Source organism: Mustela erminea, chromosome 10, assembly GCF_009829155.1.
Source record: "Mustela erminea isolate mMusErm1 chromosome 10, mMusErm1.Pri, whole genome shotgun sequence".
Taxonomy (NCBI): Eukaryota; Metazoa; Chordata; class Mammalia; order Carnivora; family Mustelidae; genus Mustela; species Mustela erminea.
In genome coordinates this window covers 62,169,775-62,189,945 of record NC_045623.1, presented here as the reverse complement: position 1 = coordinate 62,189,945, position 20,171 = coordinate 62,169,775, and the positions used below count along the sequence as shown (strand labels likewise).

Here is a 20,171-nt window from a genome sequence, read left to right as displayed (position 1 = left end):
GCAGCAGAGAGGCTGTGAGGCTGAGGCAAGTGACCCCTCTGCTAAGACTTGAATGAGACAGGGAAGTTTCCAGGATCTGAGAGGTCAAACCCACACAGCTTTATTCATTCATTTAAGTCACTTTAAAGACAACCTAGTACATGCCAGAGAGTGGAGCTCGATGTTCAGGTTACAAAGATGAATTCAGTGGTGTCCTTGTCTCAGAAGAGTTCTTGCTTCAGTCTGGGCAGTTCCCTTGTTCCCTCTGGGGCCTTCCCAGCACCAGTTCCAGCCTGAGAACCAGGAAATCAGGGTGTATGTACAGGATGGATAGACCTGGGCTTGGGATAGGAAAGAGAGAGCTAAAAGGTCAATCCTGGGAGGACCTGAGTCTTGCCATTCTCTGAGGCCCTTACTATCTCTGGCTCTCAGTTCCCTTTTCTATGAAGTAGGGATCCCCATCCTTGCTTGTTTACAATATACAGGTTGTGAGCACCTGCTATGTGGAGCCCTAGGTCTAGGTTTGGGATGCAAATACACATCCCAAACACACCTAGTACAGTGTCTATCATCCTAAAGGTGGCCAATAAATATTGGTTGGATAAGTAAAATAAAGGAAAGGTTTCTGCTCTCAGCCTTATCAAGAAAGGCCAAAGAGTACCTGCTGTACTTTACCTGTGTCACAACCGGGCACATACAACCACAGCTGACAGAACCAGCATGAGCTGAGGTGGCCTGTGGGACAGATGGCTTGCTTTCCCTCTTCTCTGGACAGAGCGTGGTTTCTCTTCAGGGATGCTTGGGAGGGCTCATGGAGGAGGGGAGCTCAGAGCAGCCCTTGGGTAGAGTCAGACCATAGACTCTTGACCCCTCCCTCCAGGCTCCTTTGGGTATATTGGAGCTTCTGTGGAGGGCCTCTTTCCATCTTGGCTTCCTTCTTCCTGAGCACTGCAGGAAGGCACACAAGGATAGTACATCCGGGAGGCAAGAACCTTGCTTATTATTCTCTGCAGATGCAAAGGAAGACTCTGGAATAGGAGACAATTTGCTCTCTTTCTTTGTTTCTAGACTTTTCACCACATCATTGTCCCTCTGGGTCCTCTTGTGCTTCTGACTGTCTTTTTCTTGCTCTCATGATCTCTTCTCTCCACCCACCCCTACTCTGATCAGAAGTGTTCATCTCACATTTCCTCTTTCTCTTCTCTCTCTCTCTCTTTTTTTTTTTTTTCCAAAATGAAACAACTTTGGGACTGATTGAAGTTGCTTTTACCTGGAAGTTCTATGATCATACAGCCCTTGAGGGCAGGGATCCACATCTGTTCACTGTAATGCATGTACTTCTCGCATAGCAACTACATTCAGTAGTAATGCCCAAATATTGTTAATCAAACAAATGGAGAAGAAACATTTTCTTTGGAAGACTGGGACAGGGCCAGGAAACCCTGAGAATTAAAGTTATGGTTTTTGTCTGGCTTCATCTATGCTTTAAGGGGAAGGTCAGAAAAACCTAGCTTAAGATTTTTAGACTGTCTTGCCCAGCTTCCCATGAGAAGTGAAAAATATGACAGATTCCAAGCAGAAGGATCTCCTGGGAATAAAGAGGCTGGGTCTAGAGGCACATCTCTAGGTTTTATCTCTCAGAAACATGAGGACTTGGGGAACAGAAAGCCCCAAGGAAGCCTGGTGCTATAGGAGCATGGAGTGTAGGGGTCCCTGTCCTCAAGGAGTTGACAGTCACCTCACAAGGATCTTAACTGCAGTAGGGGTCCCCATCCCTGTCCCATCCAGGATGGCTGTCGGAACCTACACAGGTCACCTGCAGCCTTGGCCGCATCTTTGTAAAGTGAAGGATGTGAGTTAGGTGATCCCTAAGGGCTCTGTGGTTCTTAGGTTCATGAAATGAAGTAGGGGATAGGCTAGCAATTTGAGCAAGATTCCATGTCAGAAGCTATTACTCTCACAGTAAAGATGGGAAACGTTGATTTGACTTATCTGCTCATTGTTGGAAGTACTGAATGTGCCTCTCATCTGTATGCTGACTCATGCAGGTCCTTCTAGAAGGCCTTTCTGGCCCAGGCAGAATGCTACCTTCTCTATGAATAGAACATCCAGGTCTCTGAGGCTTAAGTGTCCATATGGAGGATAAAGCAAATATTTCACAACTTGAATTGTCAAGAAAATAATACCTGGTTATCAAGAACATCTATATTTCCCCTTGGGCCATCCCCCCACCTCCAACACATACATGCATACATATGAGATCAGGCAGTGTATGCCCCTGTTTGTGTTTGTGTGTGTACAGAGCCACCCATGTGAACACTCGGTCTACACACGGGTCAAACAGACACATGCCTTAGACATGTATAGAGATTCTGTCTGTTCCACACATATAAAAACCTCCCTGCATATTCAGATATTTTATTTTTGCCCTTGGACTAGCATACACAGTATGGTTGGCAGAATGGTGACCCCCTAAAGATCCCTAGAACCTATGAGTATGCACTGTTACATGGCAAAGGGAATTAAGGTTGCAAATAGAAAAAAAAATTGCCAATTAGCCAACTTTAAGATAGGAATGGTAGTGTAGACTATACAGATGGTCTCAAAAAAGCACAAGGTTCCTTAAAGAGATGAAGGAGTCAGTGTCAGAATAATGCAATGTGAGAAAGACCCCACCAGCTGTTGATAGCTTTGAAGATGAAGGAAGGGGCTGTCGGTCAAGGAATGTGGGCAACTCTCTAATTGGAAAAGGCCAACAGCAGATTCCTCTTTAGAACCTCCAGAAAGGAATGCAGACTTCCCACACCTTAATTTTTGGCGGTGAAACCTGTGTCAACCTTCTGACCTCTAGAATCTGTAAAGTAATTAATTGGGTTGCAATAAGCCACTGAGTTTGGGGTAATCTGTCATAGTAGCAATAGGAAATGAGACAGACATAGGCCCACAGCCATGGAACCTATGGTCTCGTAGAGGAGACAGGTGCAGAACCAGAAGACAGAGTATTCTGCCAGAACACATAGTGAAAAGGCTGTAATAGGAGCAGACCAGGCGGTGAGAAAATACACAGGAGAAACTCCAACCCACATTTGGGCATGAAGGGAAGGTTTCCTCATGTTAACTCTATGAGGGCAGGGGCCAATGGGGGCCAAAATCAGCAACACCTACCACTGTGCCTGCATGTACTGAGCCCCAAAAATTTAAGTTAGAGGGGGAGGGAGGAAGCAAGAGAGGGAAGAAAGATGAGAAAAAGTTCAGATTTAGGACCTGATAGATAAATAAGATAGATAGAATAGACAGCAAGGGAACGTGTTCCAGGCAGAAGGGACAGCATGGGTAAGATCTGAGGGCTATTTAGAGAACTAAATAAAGTTTAGTTTGGCTGGGACACAGTGCCCCATGGGGAATGGGGAAAGATGAGTCGGGCAAGGTACAGATCATAAGGGGCCTTATCAGCTATAATTAGACATTTGGCCTGTGTCCTATATGCAATTGGCTAGTTCATTCTCTCTCTCTCTCTCTCTCTCTTTTTCTCTGCCTCTCTCTCTCTCTCTCTTTTTCTTTTTCTTTTCTTTCTTTTTTTTCTTTTTTTTTTCTTGGTCTCTCCTTGTCCCTTTTCTTTTGGTTTATACTTTAAAATCTTTTTTTTTTTAAGATTTTATTTATTTATTTGACAGAGAGAGGAGATCACAAATAGGCAGAGAGACAGACAGAGAGAGAGATGAGGAGAAGCAGGCTCCCTGCTGAGCAGAGAGCCCTATGCGGGACTCAATCCCAGGCCCCTGGGATCATGACCTGAGCCGAAGGTAGAGGCTTAACCCACTGAGCCACCCAGGCGCCCCTATACTTTAAAATCTTTTAAATGGAGTGTATTTGTTCAATCTTAGTTATGTCTTATCTGACATAACTTTATTTGGGTTATGGAACTATCTCATCTTTGTCTCCTTAGGTTGTATTTCAGTCACTCCCTCCATTTTAGCAATGCTTTGTGACCTAACTCATCAGTTTTCCCTTGGGTAAGATGGGGTGGTCCAGTAGACAAAAGGCACTGGAAATGTAATCATAGCCACCTGGGTTCAAGTCCGCACTCTTCCATTTACCAGCTAGTATTTGATCTCTGTCCCAATCTGTAAAATGGGACCGGAATAGTGCTTTCTTCATGGACTTGCTCTGATTATCAAATGAGCTAATCCATGGATGTGCTTTTGAAGGGCTAGTTATACCGCAAATAGTCAATGACAAATCGTTACTGTTTTTTAGCTCTTCTCAACCAAACATAACCCTTGTCCTGGTGAGTGTCCATATCCCTTCACATCATTGCTACCCTTCTGCACTCTGCACCCCAAGGACCATGTTGATAAGTTCCCTTTCCCTCTAGCTTCCAAATGAGTCCAGCCTATGGGAGGCACCAGCAGGTGCAAAGAGTGGAAGGAGTGTGAGATTGGGGTATTTTGTTCTCCCTAGCTGCCTCCTTTCAGGGCTTTTGGGCCTTGGCTGGTTTCCTCTACTGAGAACAGCCTCTTCTCGGGGAGGCTCTCTCTCTACTACTACCATCCTTTGATTCCAGGAACTGCTCTCTATTCTTGTCCCTTCATGACCTAGTGAAAGTAGTGGCTCCCTACTATTGCAAGCCCCAAGATTTCCTTTGTGCTATCTGATCTGCTTTCCTTTGCGCCAAAGTAAGAACCCTTTCATTAAATGTCCCCCAAATAACCCAATTTGAGCGTACCTTCTGTTCCTGCAGGAACCCTGACTGACAACTTTTTCTTGTGTATTGGGGCTGGTAGCTTCACAGGCTGAGAAGACTTCATCCTGGTAAGAGCCCTTGTCTCTCCGGTCAGCTATGGAACATGTACCAAGGTGACCACATTGTCACAAGACCCCTTCTCTTTCATTCTGTAAGAAGCTTTGAAAGTATGAAGAAAATTTATAAGTTGAATATACATTATGACCATACTCCGTACTAGAAAATGAAACCAAAACCAAGTGCTCCAGGCAGCAAACTGCAGCCAAAAGGCCATGAGTCAGAGTGACCAGTTTGAGGACATGAGGGAAAGTAGACCAGCAGGTCTGGGGACCACTGTGGTAGCCCTGCTTTCCTGACTCAGCTTCCTACTTTCCCTCCTGCCACGTGCCAGGGCTGTGTGGACCCTTCATCCATATGCTTTTCTAGCCTCTGTAGGCAAGTGGGCTATCTCGTGCCACCACATCACTGAAATGGAAGCTCCAAGTGGCCTGTCTCCCACTACGGCCCATGTTACTCTGAAAAACTAGAAGCTCATTTGCCTTTTTAATCACTGACTTTCAGGACTGCAGGACACAGACCTTCTCCTTCCCCACTCCCATCCCCTCCCCATACCTGGGTTCCTTCTTTTCTTCCTTCCCTTGTCCCTACCTCCCTCCCTTCTTTCCTTCCTTCCTTCTTCCCTTCCTCTTTCTTTCTTTCTCTCTCTCTCTCTCTTTCTCTCTCTCTCTCTCTTTCCTTAAGATTTTATTTATTTATTTGACAGAAAGTGAGCACAAACAGGGGGTGTGGCAGACAGAGGGAGAAGCAGGCTCTCCACTGAACAGAGAGCCTAATGCAGGGCTCAATCCCAGGACCCTGAGGTCATTACTTGAGCAGAAGGTAGATGCTTAACCGACTGAGCCACCCAGGTGCCCCGTGGATTCCTTTTCTGTTCCAATCATGTCTTCATTTTCCAGACTGTGAGCTTGTTGTGGTCAGGGACTCTTCATATCCTTGGTACCCAGCTCAGATCCTATTTTTTAGAAAGTCCTGAATCCAGTATGTTACTTAGAAACATAGGTTTTGGAAGCAGAGAGAGAAATCTTGGTTCCTGTGGTCTTTTATCAATCACTTCTTGTCTGATTCTTGTCTTGATACCACTGACTTTAATATTTGGTCTTTGTCTTCCTGAGTTTTATTTTCCTCATGTGGAAAATGGAGATAAAATGACCCTCCTCATAGAGTGTCTATAGGGATTGACATGGCATATACAAAGCTCATAGCATATTAGCATACACAGAAACAGTTATTGTTATTACCCTGGTAAATAAAACTCTTTGAACTTAGAGATCTACAGGCCAGGTTGCCTATAATTTAAAAATAGACAAGGAAACAAGAGAACCTTCAGATGATCTAAACAAAGTAGAAGACACATAATGTTTCCATCAGTGCATCTATCTGTTCTCACAGAGCAGCTGTTATCCTATAATGTGAGAGGTCTGGGTTTGGAGGAGGGCTTTGGGTCTCAGATCTGCCAATCCCAAGTTACCCACAGAAGGCATGTCACCCCACATCCATGAGCCTGTTCCTCATCTCTCAGATTGGTTTAGTAACAACCTCCACTCAAGGTTATTTTCTCCATGGACGACAATTGAGCATGTATTATGAGTTAAACACTATTCTAGCTAAAAATATAACCATAAACAAGGCAGGCTAACTCCTGCCCTCAAGGGGGTTACATTTCAGTTGGGGAAGGTGCAGGAGGAGACATATAATACATTAACAAGCTAATAATTTCAGGCACAAAATACTATGGAGAGAATAAAGAAGATCCGGGGGGAGGGGTCAGGTCAGGTCCCCTGGCAGAGCTGATCAGGGTGAGACTCTCAGAGGAGGTGATTTTGAACTTGAATGAAAGGAAAGAGCCAACCATGGAAGGATCTGGGGATAAAGTCTTCCCGGCAGATTAACAGCCAGTGCAAAAGTCAGAGGTTAAACAAGCTTGTATATTTAAGGCATTATAAACAGGCCAGTGTGGATGGAGCATAGTACAGGAGAGGGAGAGACAGGGTCACATGGTGACAAGGATTAAGTGAGGTGGTGTGACTTCACTGTCCAGAACAACATCTGACCCAGCAGGTATGTTTGATGGGTGCTACCTTTTTCCTGACATCACCTTTACCTTGAGGATCCACGGTGTGCTGTGGGTCCTCAAGGTAAATCAGTAAATCATCTCTCTCTTTCTAAGGAGCTCAGGGTTTAATAGAAGAGAAAAGATATCCACTTTAAAAATAAAATAAATCCAAACCAGGCAAATGATGGGAAGTAGAAAGTGATAACATGGAATCAGTGATATAGAATAGCTATACATGTTGCTGTGGACCAGTCATGCTATTTATACTGGAATGATCAGCAGTCATTTCCATAGAACATGAATGGACACAGCATGTCCACAGCAGACCTGAACTGATTTGAGCATGTTTTATTTCCCTAATTTTCCCATGGGAAAGCAGAAGTACAGAAAATGGCTTCCACCTGCCCTTTCTCTGTGACCATTTGAGGTCAAGTATTATGTCTTAGATTCAATAAGCAGTGAAAACATACACCTAAAAAGGTTCGTGTAAGCTCTGATGGGGAAAGAAGATGGAGGGGCCAGCCAGGGGTGATGTTAAAATAATGTCTTAAGTTTGTTTCTTGATTTCTACTAAATATTTTAAAACATTGTCGATCATATGTCAATCAAAATATGAAAAAAAAATCAGGAAGATTCACAAAATAAAGTTCTTACAGTTGTCCAAATCGGGGTGGCATGGGAACACAAGTCCGTAGACCTTAGGGAACCTCATGATTTGTACTGGTGAACTATTCACTGGATGTCGTGCAGCTTCATGGTCAAAACCAATCACAGAACTCAACACAGGTGATCTTCTTGTGTGACTGTGTTTAGCAAAGGAAGCCCTGAAAAAAGCCAGTAGCTAGCAGTGGATAGAGTCAGAATCATCTAAACCTGAACATTCCCAAAGCAGGCATTGCCTGCGGTTCATTAGAATTGGAGAAAAGATTTTAATAATATACTGTAGAGCATATAGTTTTGAGCAATATAACTTGCCAATGAGTCTTCTAGGTTAGATTAGTTATAAATGATGTCACTAAAATTACCATAAACACTTGAGCTATTGAACGGTTATAGACTAAGTAACATTACATTTTTCTAGATGATTGTCAGTCCAAAATAGAGTTCTAGAAGTGTTGATAATTAAGCTGCCCTAGCTCAATAATTAGATAGGTCATTTGCCCATTGAAATAATAACTTCAAGCTGAGAGTTCCGCCCAGTTGCTATGGGCACATTTGTGGATTATCATCTGACCACGATAGCTAGGATCCAGGGCTGGTCTGTGTAGCCCTGGGGTCCGCATGAAGAGGGCTTTAAAAAATATTGTGGGGTGCCTGGGTGGCTCAGTTGGTTAAGTGTCTGCCTTCAGTTCAGGTCATGATCTCAGGGACCTGGGATGGAGCCCTGCCTTAGGCTCCCTGCTCAGCAGGGAGTCTGCTTCTTCCTCTGCCCCTCCCCCTTCTCACTCTCAAATAAATAAAATCTTTAAAAAATATATTGGGTGCAGCACCTGGGTGGCTCAGTCAGTTAAGTCTCTGATTCTTGATTTTAGCTCAGGTCCTGGTCTCAGAGTCTTGAGATCAAGCCCTATGTCTGGCTCCATGCTGGGCTCTCTCTCCCTCTCCCTCTACCCCTCTTCCCACCCTCCCTCACCCCCCCCCCCTTATCCATGCGGGCACATGTTCTCTCTCTCTTAAAAAAAAAAAAATGGGTAATGGTGATGCCAAGGGAAATTTGCAGCTCTTTTTAAAAAATGACAGAATCAAAATGGTAGAATCTTGTGTTCTGTTTAGAGAATGTAATGATTTGGAAGAAATAAAAATCAGGGAGTGAGTCTATTTTGTTTTCCTCTACTTCAGTCAAACTGATTTGCATTTGAGGCACAGGGAGGCTAGGTGTGTGGCTCTGGCATAGGTCTTGAGTCAGCCCTGTGTCCTGCAGGTTGACAAAAGCCGTCTGTCCCACCATGCCCCCAAATCACTGCACAGCCAGTGGTTTAGTGTTTGGCACTTGGGCCAGCATTTCAATCTGTTCTAGACCATATTTCCTGCATTTCCCTAAAGGGTCCCCAAACCCAAATGTCCTGTTTTCCCTTAGGGTAGCCAGACACAGAGCATCCCCATGTCGTAAGCCCAGGGAGTGCGGAGTGGAAAAATATGACTCCATCCTCTCCCTCATATGTTCTGTTAGGTTCAAAAAAAGCAGGTGCAAATCACAACTGAATTTGAAACCCCAAAAGAAACCAAAGCAAATCAACTTAACAACAACAAAAAAAGCTTATTATAGCAAAACCTCCAAGCAATTATCAACTCCCTGGCTGATTTCAAAGCCCCCTTAGGACCTCATGTGGATTGAATCCCCATGATCTAGCCTCATGTGAGGACTGAGTGGGCTGTTCCTGAGCCAAATGTCTGAGGCTGTGGGTAAATATATTGATATCCTAGCAACTTGCAAAAGCCACAGTACCTTAGACAAGGGCTTGTTTTCACATTCTGTTGACAGGGGAGTAGGTTTCAGATGGGGACCTGGATATTTTGAGCCAATCAAAGAGGTTTTGATAAACACGAAGTCATTTCCTTTTGGTCATCCTTGGCTGCCCTTGCGAGCTGGAGCACCTTCCCACTTAGCCACCCAATGTCTTCCCGAAAACTAAAGTTTGTCCTTTTTTTAAAAATGTGGAAACCAATATTATTAATTCACCAGGTTCTTGCTAGTTTGGGGTGCCTCATTCCAAGCCCCGTGGAGGGTTATTACGAGGGAGATGTTTAAGATATGCTTTCCACCCTCCAGAAGGACACTGACTAGTGAGGAAGGCTCAGTGTACCATCCACGCTAGACTTCTCACCTTGATGTCCTTGTACTTGCCCTATGCTCCGCCTGGACTGAATGCCCTTGCTCCCCGTTCTCCTCTATGGGAGTTACCTTCCACCCCACCCCCACCCCTCTGCGGAGCTCTGCGCTTTGGTCCCACATCTGTTTCACATTTCTCACCTGGCATGGGTTTATCTGAGATCCTGTTTATCACTTCTGCCAGACATATTCCTTTAACCTGGAACATTTCCTGGCACACGGTAGGCCTGCGATCCTTATGGGTGGAACGAATGAGAGAAAGAATTCACAGAAAAGCACAGTAGTGCACTGAAACCTGTTTCAGCTTCAATCTGGCAGAGTGCTTATGGCTTGGGTGACCTTGGCTGAGTTACCTAGCCTTCTAAGACTCACTTTGTCTATCTGTAAACTGGGAATAAGACCTACTGCACAAGGCTGTTGTGGGGATAAGCAAATTCTTAGTAAGTACTTAGCAAAATGAGTGATCATGAAGAGTTAACCAGGAGAATTACCACTAATGCATCTACTGATGGCTCCTTGTGTGCCAGGCACTGGGCTAAGCACTGAGGACATAAAATAAATAGGGAAATGTACCTGCCTTCCATAAACTCCCAGCCTGGTTTGGGAGACAGATATGTTAACAGAAATTAAGTGGGATTAGGAACACAGAGGTGCAGCCTAACCCAGACTGGGATGGAGGGGCAACAGCAATAAGAATTGCAGGAGAATGAACCTAGGGACGGTGAGATCCAAATGGTTAAACAAACTCAGAATCTTTCTTTTTTTTTTTTTAAAGATTTTATTTATTTATTTGACAGAGAGAGAGATCACAAATAGGCAGAGAGACGGACAGAGAGAGAGATGAGGAGAAGCAGGCTCCCTGCTGAGCAGAGAGCCCTATGCGGGACTGGATCCCAGGCCCCTGGGATCATAACCTGAGCCGAAGGTAGAGGCTTAACCCACTGAGCTACCCAGGTGCCCCAAACTCAGAATCTTTAAGTCCTCTCCAAACCCTGCCCTAAATATTTCTAACACACTTCAATGTTTCCTTTCGCTTCTAAGTCACCTTCCTTTAACTATATTGTCGATTATTATTCTTTGAATTCCATGTGTATGATGCTTTACACTTTGCAAAGGGCTTTTGCATACCATGTGATAGTTTCATTAGCCCTCCTAACTTCCCTGGGAGGCAGATAAAGCAGGTAATAAGCCATCCAGTCCATGAGTGAGGAAATTGAGGCTCAGACAAACCATACAGATTCCAAGTGATCAGCCAGATGTGACCCTCGGGCCCGAATAAGTTCTGATGCCTTTCAGCTCCCACAGACTGTAAACCCAGTGAGCAAACCAGGAGCCCTCCAGTCTGCATGTGTACCCCACCACTTCCCCCACCTGAAATGCCCTCCCCATCCTCTCTGTTCATCTGAATCTTTCTCTGCTTTGAAGTCCCTGCTCTAAGCCCAACTCCTCTAGGAAGTCTTTTCCTGTCCACACAGCCTGCTAGGGTCTTGTCTCGAACTCCAAGAAAACTCACTTTCTAGGCTATAATGGGATACCAATATACCCTGGAGTCCAGTTTATGGTTCACTTTCTGGTGCTTAAGTCTGCCTCCCCCAACCCGGCTGAGCCCCAGGAGGTTGATACTGTACCTTGTTGGTCTCTGTATTTAGTATATAGTAAGTGCTCGGTAAATGCCTGTTGATTAAGGGAATAGCATCAAAGTTGTTGTTAGCCAAGTCTCCTTTTAGGCTGATGGGGACGTGAGGGAAAGCAGATGAGATTTTATTGGCAACTGGGCCCTCATGTAGAGATGGAAGTGAGCTGGAGGACGAGGACGCTCCTGGTCTGATCCAGGGGTAGCAACTGTAGAGATGATAACCACACAGAGTGGGAAGTTGCCAATACAGTAGGGGACAAGGGGCAATGGGAGACCCCAGCTGGCAGGGGGAGGAGAGTGGAGGGAAGGGATGGGATGCAAGCGACCATAAAGGAGAGGGGGAATGGCGAGGTCTGAAGAAGGTCTTAGAGCATGAGCAGGTACTGACCAGGATGACACCAGGTATGGTATGATGGCTCCAAGCTCTAGAGAAGAAAGCAAAACCAAACCAAAATCAACCCGGAGTCCTGAAAGGATCTAAGGTAGATATAAAAATGTTATGGGGTCTCATGTAAATGCCACCCTAAAGTCTAAATAGATTTGCCTCCTGAGTGGGTGGTCGGATGGATAGATGGAAGGATGATACGAACATCCACTCAGAGAATAAAAAGAATAAAAAGGAAACGCAGGTCCAAGATGAGCTCTTCCCTCTGAGTACTGGAATTGGTGGTGTTAATAACTACGTGTTAACAAGAGCCACAGAAGTTCATTACCAAATAAGTCCTCTCCAAACCCTGCCCTAAATATCAAGAAATAATGGTAAGCAGTTTTAAAAATGGCTGTGAATTTCTCTACCCAGACACCACCACTGTTAATGTTGGTGTAGGTTTTTCCAGTCTTCCTTTTGTCTTTCTGTCTCACCCGTCTGCTGGGCACCCAGCCATATCCCTACCTTCCTGTATATCTATGACCCTTCCACCCAGCCGTGCATCCATCTACCCATCTATACCCTTCTAAAACAAAAATAAGCTCATAAGGTACTTTACATTTTGTAACCTAATTTTTCAAACCAACTTGCTATAAGAATTCAGTTATGTCTACTATTCTAATCAGATGTCAATAGTACTAAGAAAGCACTAAAGTTGGTATTATATTACCCTGGTCTTTTTTTTTTTTTTTCCCCTCTATCAAAGATACTTCAATGAACAGTGCTGGTGTCCTTGTGGTCCAGAGTTACAGCAGAGGCTACCTTTCTCTAAAGCTCGTGAAGCTCTAGGTTGATCACGCAGAACTTGAACTTGATATGGGGTCCTATTTAATCCTCTGACATAAATCAGCTGCCGCTCAAAGTGACATCCTTTCATGTCCAGTGGATCCCTCCCCACAGCAGCCAGGCAAGGTGGAGGGGTCTCTGCCCCAGTGCAGAAACTCTGGGGCAGCCACCGACAACCTCCGGGTGTCTCTGACTGACGGTTTCTACGCCCCGGCTCTCCTGGCATCTTCATGACACCGGTGATTCAGAGCTGTCAGCTAACGCAGCTGCAAGGAAAGATGATGACGGATTTATGGTGTGCAGCAATGACTTTGTGACCCACAGGTGGAAAAGCAGATGCTTTCGAAATAAGACTAGTCAGTGTGGCAAGAAGGAGGAGAGAGGGACCAAGCTTATTAATAAAATAGAACCCCTCCTGACACTTCTTTAGGTTTTTAAATATTCAATGCCCCTCCCTCATAATGTACAGAAAAAAAAAATACTAACCTTTCTAGTTCAGTAAGAGACAACTGATGTGGTAGAAAGAGGACTGGCTCAAAGGCTGGCGGCTAGTGGGCATTCTAGTGGGCAGTTCTTCTACCCACTAGCTGTGTGACCTGGGTGAATCACTCTCTTCTGGGTTGATTTTTCTCCATCTCTAAGATGATCATACACAGATGATGTGTAAATATTTGAAACAATGAGAGCCAGTGAAAAGTCATGTAAGATCCAAAAATCATTTACTGAGAGGGTTTTCACACACCGGGGTTACACAGTGGAGCAAGAGAGACCAGCCCCTGATTCTGGAACTTGCACTCTAGGGGCATGCATGTAGGGGTTAGAATAGAAAACAGTCAAATAGCCTGTCAAACAGCAATAAATGTTCTGTTAAAATCAAAGCAGCAGGGAAGACAGAGACCAGTTCAGGACCTGGGTTAGGTTGGGTAATCAGGAGATGGTGACCTGGCAGCTAAGGTTGGAATAAGAACATAGTCAAAGCCACGGGTCCAGCTGGAGAGAAACAGTCTTGCTGAGGAAACCACCATGACCAGGCCTTGCAAGCAAAGATGAGCTTGTGTTCAGTTAACTAAATCCATATTTACTGACTGTCCTTCTGCTAGATTCTGGGGGTGTGAGGATGAACAGGAAAAGTACAGCCTCCATCCTCACTGGCCTTAGAGTGGAAGAGATGGGTTAGTAAACAGGCAATCGTGACAATGCCATGAACACGGTGATGATGAGCAGGAAGTAAGGACGTTTCCAGGGAAATGTGACAGCAGCTGCTAACAGAGCCTGAGAAGGCTGGGATGCCTTTCCTGAGGAGGTGAGATTGAAACTGAGTTCAGATCAAGCAAAATTAAAACAAAATGAAACAGGCCAACATGGAACCCGAATTCTCACCTAGGATGGTCTCTCTGCCCATGCCCGCTCTTTGACTGACCCATGCCTGAGATTCTGTCGGACTCTAAGTGAACACTGGGAACATTCTTGACTCATCTGGAGAGAGGAAGGCCAGGACATTGCAGGAAAAATACATGAGATTCATTCAATCATTCAAGCAAACATTCATTCCATCACATTGTCACTTACTCTAGTGCTTCTCAAACTTTGGCTCACATCAGAATCCTCTCATGGGCTGGTTAAAACACTGAGTGTGGGGTGGGGGTGGGGGGTCCTACCCCCTGAGTTTCTGCTTCAGGGTGCTTAGGGGGTGTCTGAGAATTTGCAGTTCTCACAAGTGCCCAGGTGATGGAGATGCTGCTGGCCTGGGGAACACACTTTGAGAACCACTGCCTTACAGGGAGTGGTTGACTCTCTTGGGCCTTGACTCTCCAGGGAGGACTTTTAGGGCTATAGCAGTGTTTTCGAATTCTCCTCAAAGATGGTAGAGGACAAAAGAAGGAGCAGAGCTGGGGGCAGGGGCTCTTAGTGCAGAGCATCTGGGATGTTTCTTCCAGAAGGATCCTCTCCAGCCTAGTTTCCCCTTCAGACTTTTTTTGCCAGTAGATCCAAGAATAACACCTACTCTTGCCTTGGCATTTGTGTTCTAATGTGTAAACAAACTTAGAATTTTTTTCTTATATTTTGAAAGAAAGGTAGCAGGGCTTTGCCAAATTAATGGCACAAGCTCCAAACATATATTTTTGACCTGTCCTCTTGGGTAGCGTATCTTCAGTTCTTTTTTTCTGTCCTGTGGTTCCAAAAGTTCATACTAATATCCCACTGGGTCAGCGTCCCAAGACACTGCTTTCATGTCCAGACAAACCCACTGGGCAGCATGTGAAGTACATGATAGTGGATGGAGACTCAGTTTTGCAGCCATGCAACTTCTGGGTCTGAATTCCCGGGCCAACATGTAGCATCAACCCTCCATGGGGGTTGCCTAACCTCTTTGAGCCTTAGTAGAACAGTGGAGGAGAGTCAGTAATAGCTCCACAGTATTACTGGGAGATGATAAATGTTAAATGTCTGGGGCATAAGAGGTGCCCAGTAGGTTAGGGACTCTTGGGGCAATCTGTCATTTAAAGTGGTGCTGGGAGTCACCTAGGTGGCTCAGTTGGTTAAGCGTCTGCCTCAGGCTAAGGGCATGATCCTAGAGCCCTGGGGTTGAGTCCCACATCAGGCTTCCTACTCAGCAGGGATCCTGCTTCTCTCTGCCTTCCACTCTCCCTGCTTGTGCTCCCTCTTTCTCTGTCAAATAAATAATAAGATCTTTTAAAAATATATAAATAAATAAAGTGGTGCTGGACATAGATTTGCTGGCTCCGGGTCCATCACTCTGTCCCACATTTCTCTAGGCTTCAAGGGCACACAATAAAGGATGGTGAGGCCATCACTTTTTGCCTACCATGCCCTCTTCCATGACATAATTCCAGGCCCTGGCCTCCAAAGAACTCCTCTGCCTCCAGAACACCCCTATGAACTCTCTTCCTCATTATCACCAAGGGAATTATTGTAAAGCAGAAGATTGATCATGGCTGCCAAAAACCCATCAGAGACACTCCATCATCCAGAGCAGGGCCCACACCCTGAGAGTCTGCAAAGGGCAAAAACAAACAGAAATTAGTTGCAGGACCATGGGTAGGCAATGGGGAGCAGTGGGGACTGTGGTGAACCAAAGCATGGCTATTTAAAGACATTCAGTCTTAGAATTCTGTAAAATTCCCTTTGAGCCAAATAAACCTTGTCCTGGTACTGAGTGTAGCTTTGGACTACCAGTATATGAGAGCTGGTTTGGAGTATGAAGTCCAAGCTCCTTGGCCTGGCTTGTAAGGATTAGGCTCCTTCTTGCTATGCCCTGACTTCACATTCATACAACTGTCAAACTGCTTACAGTTCCTCTGCACATGCATGCTGGTCCTCAGCTCTGTACCAGGATCAAGCCTGGAACTCCTTTTCCTTTTCCCTACTCCTCATTTGGCAAAATCCTGCTCATACCTTTAAAATGAGTTTTTAGGTAATACCTCCTCCAGGAAGCCCTCTTTGCACTCATTCCTGGTTCTGTCAAAGGGATTATGTGCCATTTCCTGGTGCGCCAACAATATGTGCTGCTTTTCTCCATCACTATATTCATCAAGTGGTTAATAAAAAGTTTTATCTCTTGTATTTACCTCCCTTACCAAGTGTGAGCACCTAGACGCGGTGTTAATTATCTTGTATGTAGCAAAAAGGAGCTGTTTTAGCATTGTCAAAAGGATGAATGGGAAGGCAGGTGGACCCCAGAGTGGTGGTAGAGAGTCAAACAATAGCACAAGGAGTGTACCCATCAATGACAGGCAGAAATCGGGAGAAGTACAGGACTGTTCATCCCTATCTCTCTCCTCAAGCACAAATATCATGGGAATGAGGACAATGAAAGCAACTCAACAACTGGATAACTGAGAAGCAAGAATGTCCTTGGCTTGTTCTCTCAGCTACTAAAGACCATCTTTCCTTATTGCTGATTCAAATTCTGAAAGGGAAACTCTGATTGTTGGATTAAATCATTAAATCACCACCATAGGCTCTGATGAGACAGCTGCCCATACCAGATGATCCCCATCAGCCCTCCAGATTGTATATTGGCTGCCTCTGGCAGGGGCTCATTTCTGGTCCAGTCAAGGCAGGATCATCAGGTGGAAAGCATGGCACCTTCTGTGGATAGAATCTCCTTGGAAGGACTTTGAGGGTGGCAGGTATTCTCTGGTCTGCACGGAGCAGGGTTCAGGGCCAAAACCAAGGCGAGGCAAGCAAAGTGCCTAGGGTGCAAAATTTAAGGAGGATTACTGTCAGCGCCAGGCCAGTGCCCTCCCCTATTCCCAGTCTTCATAGGCTGATGCTTTGCATGACTTCAAGGATGTCACTGTCTCTTTGACCTTCAGTCTCTCCATCCATAAAACTAAGTTAGGTTCTCTCTGGGTCTTGAAACTCCTTGACACTGCGCAAGCGTCTGGGATAACTCCTCCTCTTCCATCTTGCCCCCGGACTCTCCCCTTCTGTCCAAGAGGGGGCCGGATCTTCTCTTGATTGGCTTCTCTAGCAAAGCTTCACTTGACTTCCGAGGGCCTGGCTCACAAACCACTTAGCAAAGGCAGTCATGAAAGAACAACATAGCATCTGTTCTGGGCCTCCACAGAGGACGTGCCTCACATTCCTCCCCTCAAGGCAAAATTGATCGGCCTTGACCTGGGGCCGCACCAGGGAGAAGTAACCCTTGGGGGTGGGTGGGGTGCCATTCGGAACCCAGATGAGGTCAGTGACCACATGGTCCCTGGTAGCCCTGAGGTATGAAAGGTATTTGCCTCCTCTATTAATCATTCATAAGAGCGAATATCTTGGGTTGGCAGTTTTCATCTTAGCGGACAAAGGGGTCAAAGGCTTGACTCATTCTCAGTGAGAAATCTGTGTAGGTTGGTTCCTCTGAGACAGAGCTAGAGGACCACAGAGGTAGGAAGGGAGAGATGATAGAAGGGAAGCAGTGAAGTGGCAAGGGAGTGTTACTCATCTAGTCCAATCTCAGATCTGATACTTGCACCCAAGCTAAGAGTGTTGCATCAGTCATCCTCTGCCAGAGGCTGCTCGTTTCACTGTTGGATGGCACAGATTATTAGAAATATCTTTTATAATGATAAGCCAAAGCACATCTCTTTGACACATTCATCTATGAGTCAGCGTGGAAGAAGAACAAGTAAATTTCTCATCCAAACAGTTGCCCTTAAAACACTTGCAGACATTATCACACCCTATTTGAACATCCTGTTACCAGTACAAAGGAAGAAAGTCCCCATTCCCTTCAGCTCATCCTTCTATGGTAAGCTTTCTAGGCACCTAGAAAGGCATCTCCCCTGACTTATTGGCCACCCTCTCTTCAGGAATCGCAGTGCATTGGTGACCTTCACACAGTGTGGGGCCAGAACAATGCATGGTTATACAAGTGTAGAGAGCAGATCCGTCATCTCAACTCACAGATTCTATTGGGTGGTGACTGAGACAGGACAAAGCCTGGTTCTATAGACTTCAGGGTACTATGGTAGAAGGAGAAATGCTAACAAACCAGTGAGATAGGGGACCAGCCTTTGCAAAACACAATATTTTGCATGGAATTTACCACGTGTGTACTGTCCCTCAGGGCTCCTGTGGACCAAGCGTCTACACAAAGCCAGCACACCCACAATTGGAGAAATGCTGACCAACTAGATGTGCTTTCAATTCATCAAAGCCAATGACAGTAACATGGCTAATGCTAAAACGTAGTTAATGTAGGCTCGGGAAAAGGCCTGGGCGAGGACTCTAGTCTCTGATTAACACCCATGTTGCCTAAAATGTCTTCCTTTTCTTGATCACCACTTCTCAGTTTTCCTTTATACTGCATTTCCAGCAAACTCACACCTACATGTGAACTCAGTTTCCTTGGCTTCCTTCATCCTAATATTCTGGAATAATTATTCCTTTTTTTCATATGATAACCACACTTTTAATTCTATTTTTAATGACCTTGTGGTTTTTCTCTTTAAGGTTTATATTAGTCCCATGAGTCTTGCACAGTATTGTTGTAGAAATGAGAAAGAATGCTATTCTTGACTTGCCCCAGTGGTTTCAGTGGCAAGCTATATAACAGGACGTCTCCCAAACTTTCACCCCTGGAGCTTTCATCTCAAATTGTGCTGTACACTTCGCAGTGGAACCTCTCCTTTGGGAGTCCCATGGGTACTTAAAATTCATCATCTCTCTTTCCCATCCAAACCTCAAATAATCTATTGTGACTAATTGTCCTGTGGTCACTGCCAGTCAAGGCGCTGTACTCCCGAGAGAGAAATTTCACATTTCTTGAGCATCCACTGTGAAGCTTAACAACAGTACAGCACAAATATTATCCGTATTTTATAGATACAGTCTGAGGCGTGCTCTCAGGTCCCACATATGATCCTTTAACAAAGGCAGTGGGATCTGTTTTCAAAGCACACCTAGGATTCTAGTGAAGTCTCAACCTTGGCTCTGGCCACCATCATCTCCTGCTGTGGTTATTGCAATCACTTCCAAATGGGCCTCTATGCTTCCACACATGCTTCTCTAATACCCAATTTTGTAAGGTTCCCAGAGAGAAGTCTTCATGTGATTCAGATCAACTCCTCATTACATTTCCCTCTCCCTTGAACAATATTCTTCTAATTGTCCTCAGGGCCCTTCATGCTATGCTGACACTTCCTATTAGAACCTCATTGCTAACTGCTCTTTCTTGCACCATCTTCTGCTCTACTACATGGGCCTCCTGAGCTCTGCTACAAATGCTCTGAGACACTTGTCTGAGGGTCCTTGCACTTGTTCTTGCCTCTACGTGGGATATACTTCTCCCAAGTAACCATGTGTTTCACTCTTTCCCGTCAGGATCCTGCCCAGATCAGATCTTATCAGGGAAGTCTCCCCTGGCCACGCTGTACATAAACTTCACAGCCCCTCTCTTTCCTCACGTATGCACTTTCATTTTCTTCCTAACACATATACAGACAACATGTATATTTTTTTTAATTTGTTGTCCAGCTCCTCTTACTGGAATACAAGCCTTATAAACTTATATTCTAATGACAAAATCTGCTTTCTCTTACATTTAGTAGGTGCTCATTAAATATTCAGTGAATGAATGACTTAGAGGCAACTGGCAAAGTAGAAAGTATCCAAGATCGTATAAAAATCAGAGATCATCACCAATAAGAATTAAGTGGAAGGAGGAGGGGAATTTTTTTTTAAAGATTTTATTTATTTATTTGACAGAGAGACAGATCACAAGTAGGCAGAGAGGCAGGCAGAGAGAGAGAGAAGCAGGCTCCCTGCTGAGCAGAGAGCTCGATGTAGGACTCAATCCCAGGACCCTGGGATCATGACCTGAGCCAAAGACAGAGGCTGTAACCCACTGAGCCACCCAGGTGCCCACGAGGAGGGAAATTTGACCTAGAAGTGTAAGATTAAAAAAAGAGTCATGAGGACTAACTTCAACTACTTGAAAGTCTGGCAGGCAAACTTACTCAGAATTTTCCATAAGGTAAAAACTAGGACTAAAGTTAGCTTGCCACGTGGGCACGGGGGTATGGTAGGCATTCGAGACAAAAAGAGTTATCTGAGCACTGTGTTGATGCTAAGACATGGAAGGGCATGGCTCATTTGTTGAATATTAATTAGCATGTGTAGCTGAAGGTTGGGGGT

General features: G+C 45.0%; 1 long non-coding RNA gene across 2 annotated transcripts in view; it reads right to left on the bottom strand.

Moving 5' to 3' along the window:
- Positions 1-186: 186 nt before the first annotated feature.
- LOC116567095 overlaps positions 187-20,171 on the bottom strand; it is a 29,123-nt gene continuing 9,138 nt past the window's right edge. Inside the window, exons 2-3 of one of the 2 annotated variants that reach the window (XR_004276099.1) lie at positions 655-927; positions 187-272 (exon numbers count right to left, since the gene is read on the bottom strand). This is a non-coding gene — a long non-coding RNA (uncharacterized LOC116567095). Of the gene's footprint in view, positions 321-654; positions 928-20,171 lie in introns of both variants that reach the window. The other variant, XR_004276098.1, reaches the window with a different exon arrangement.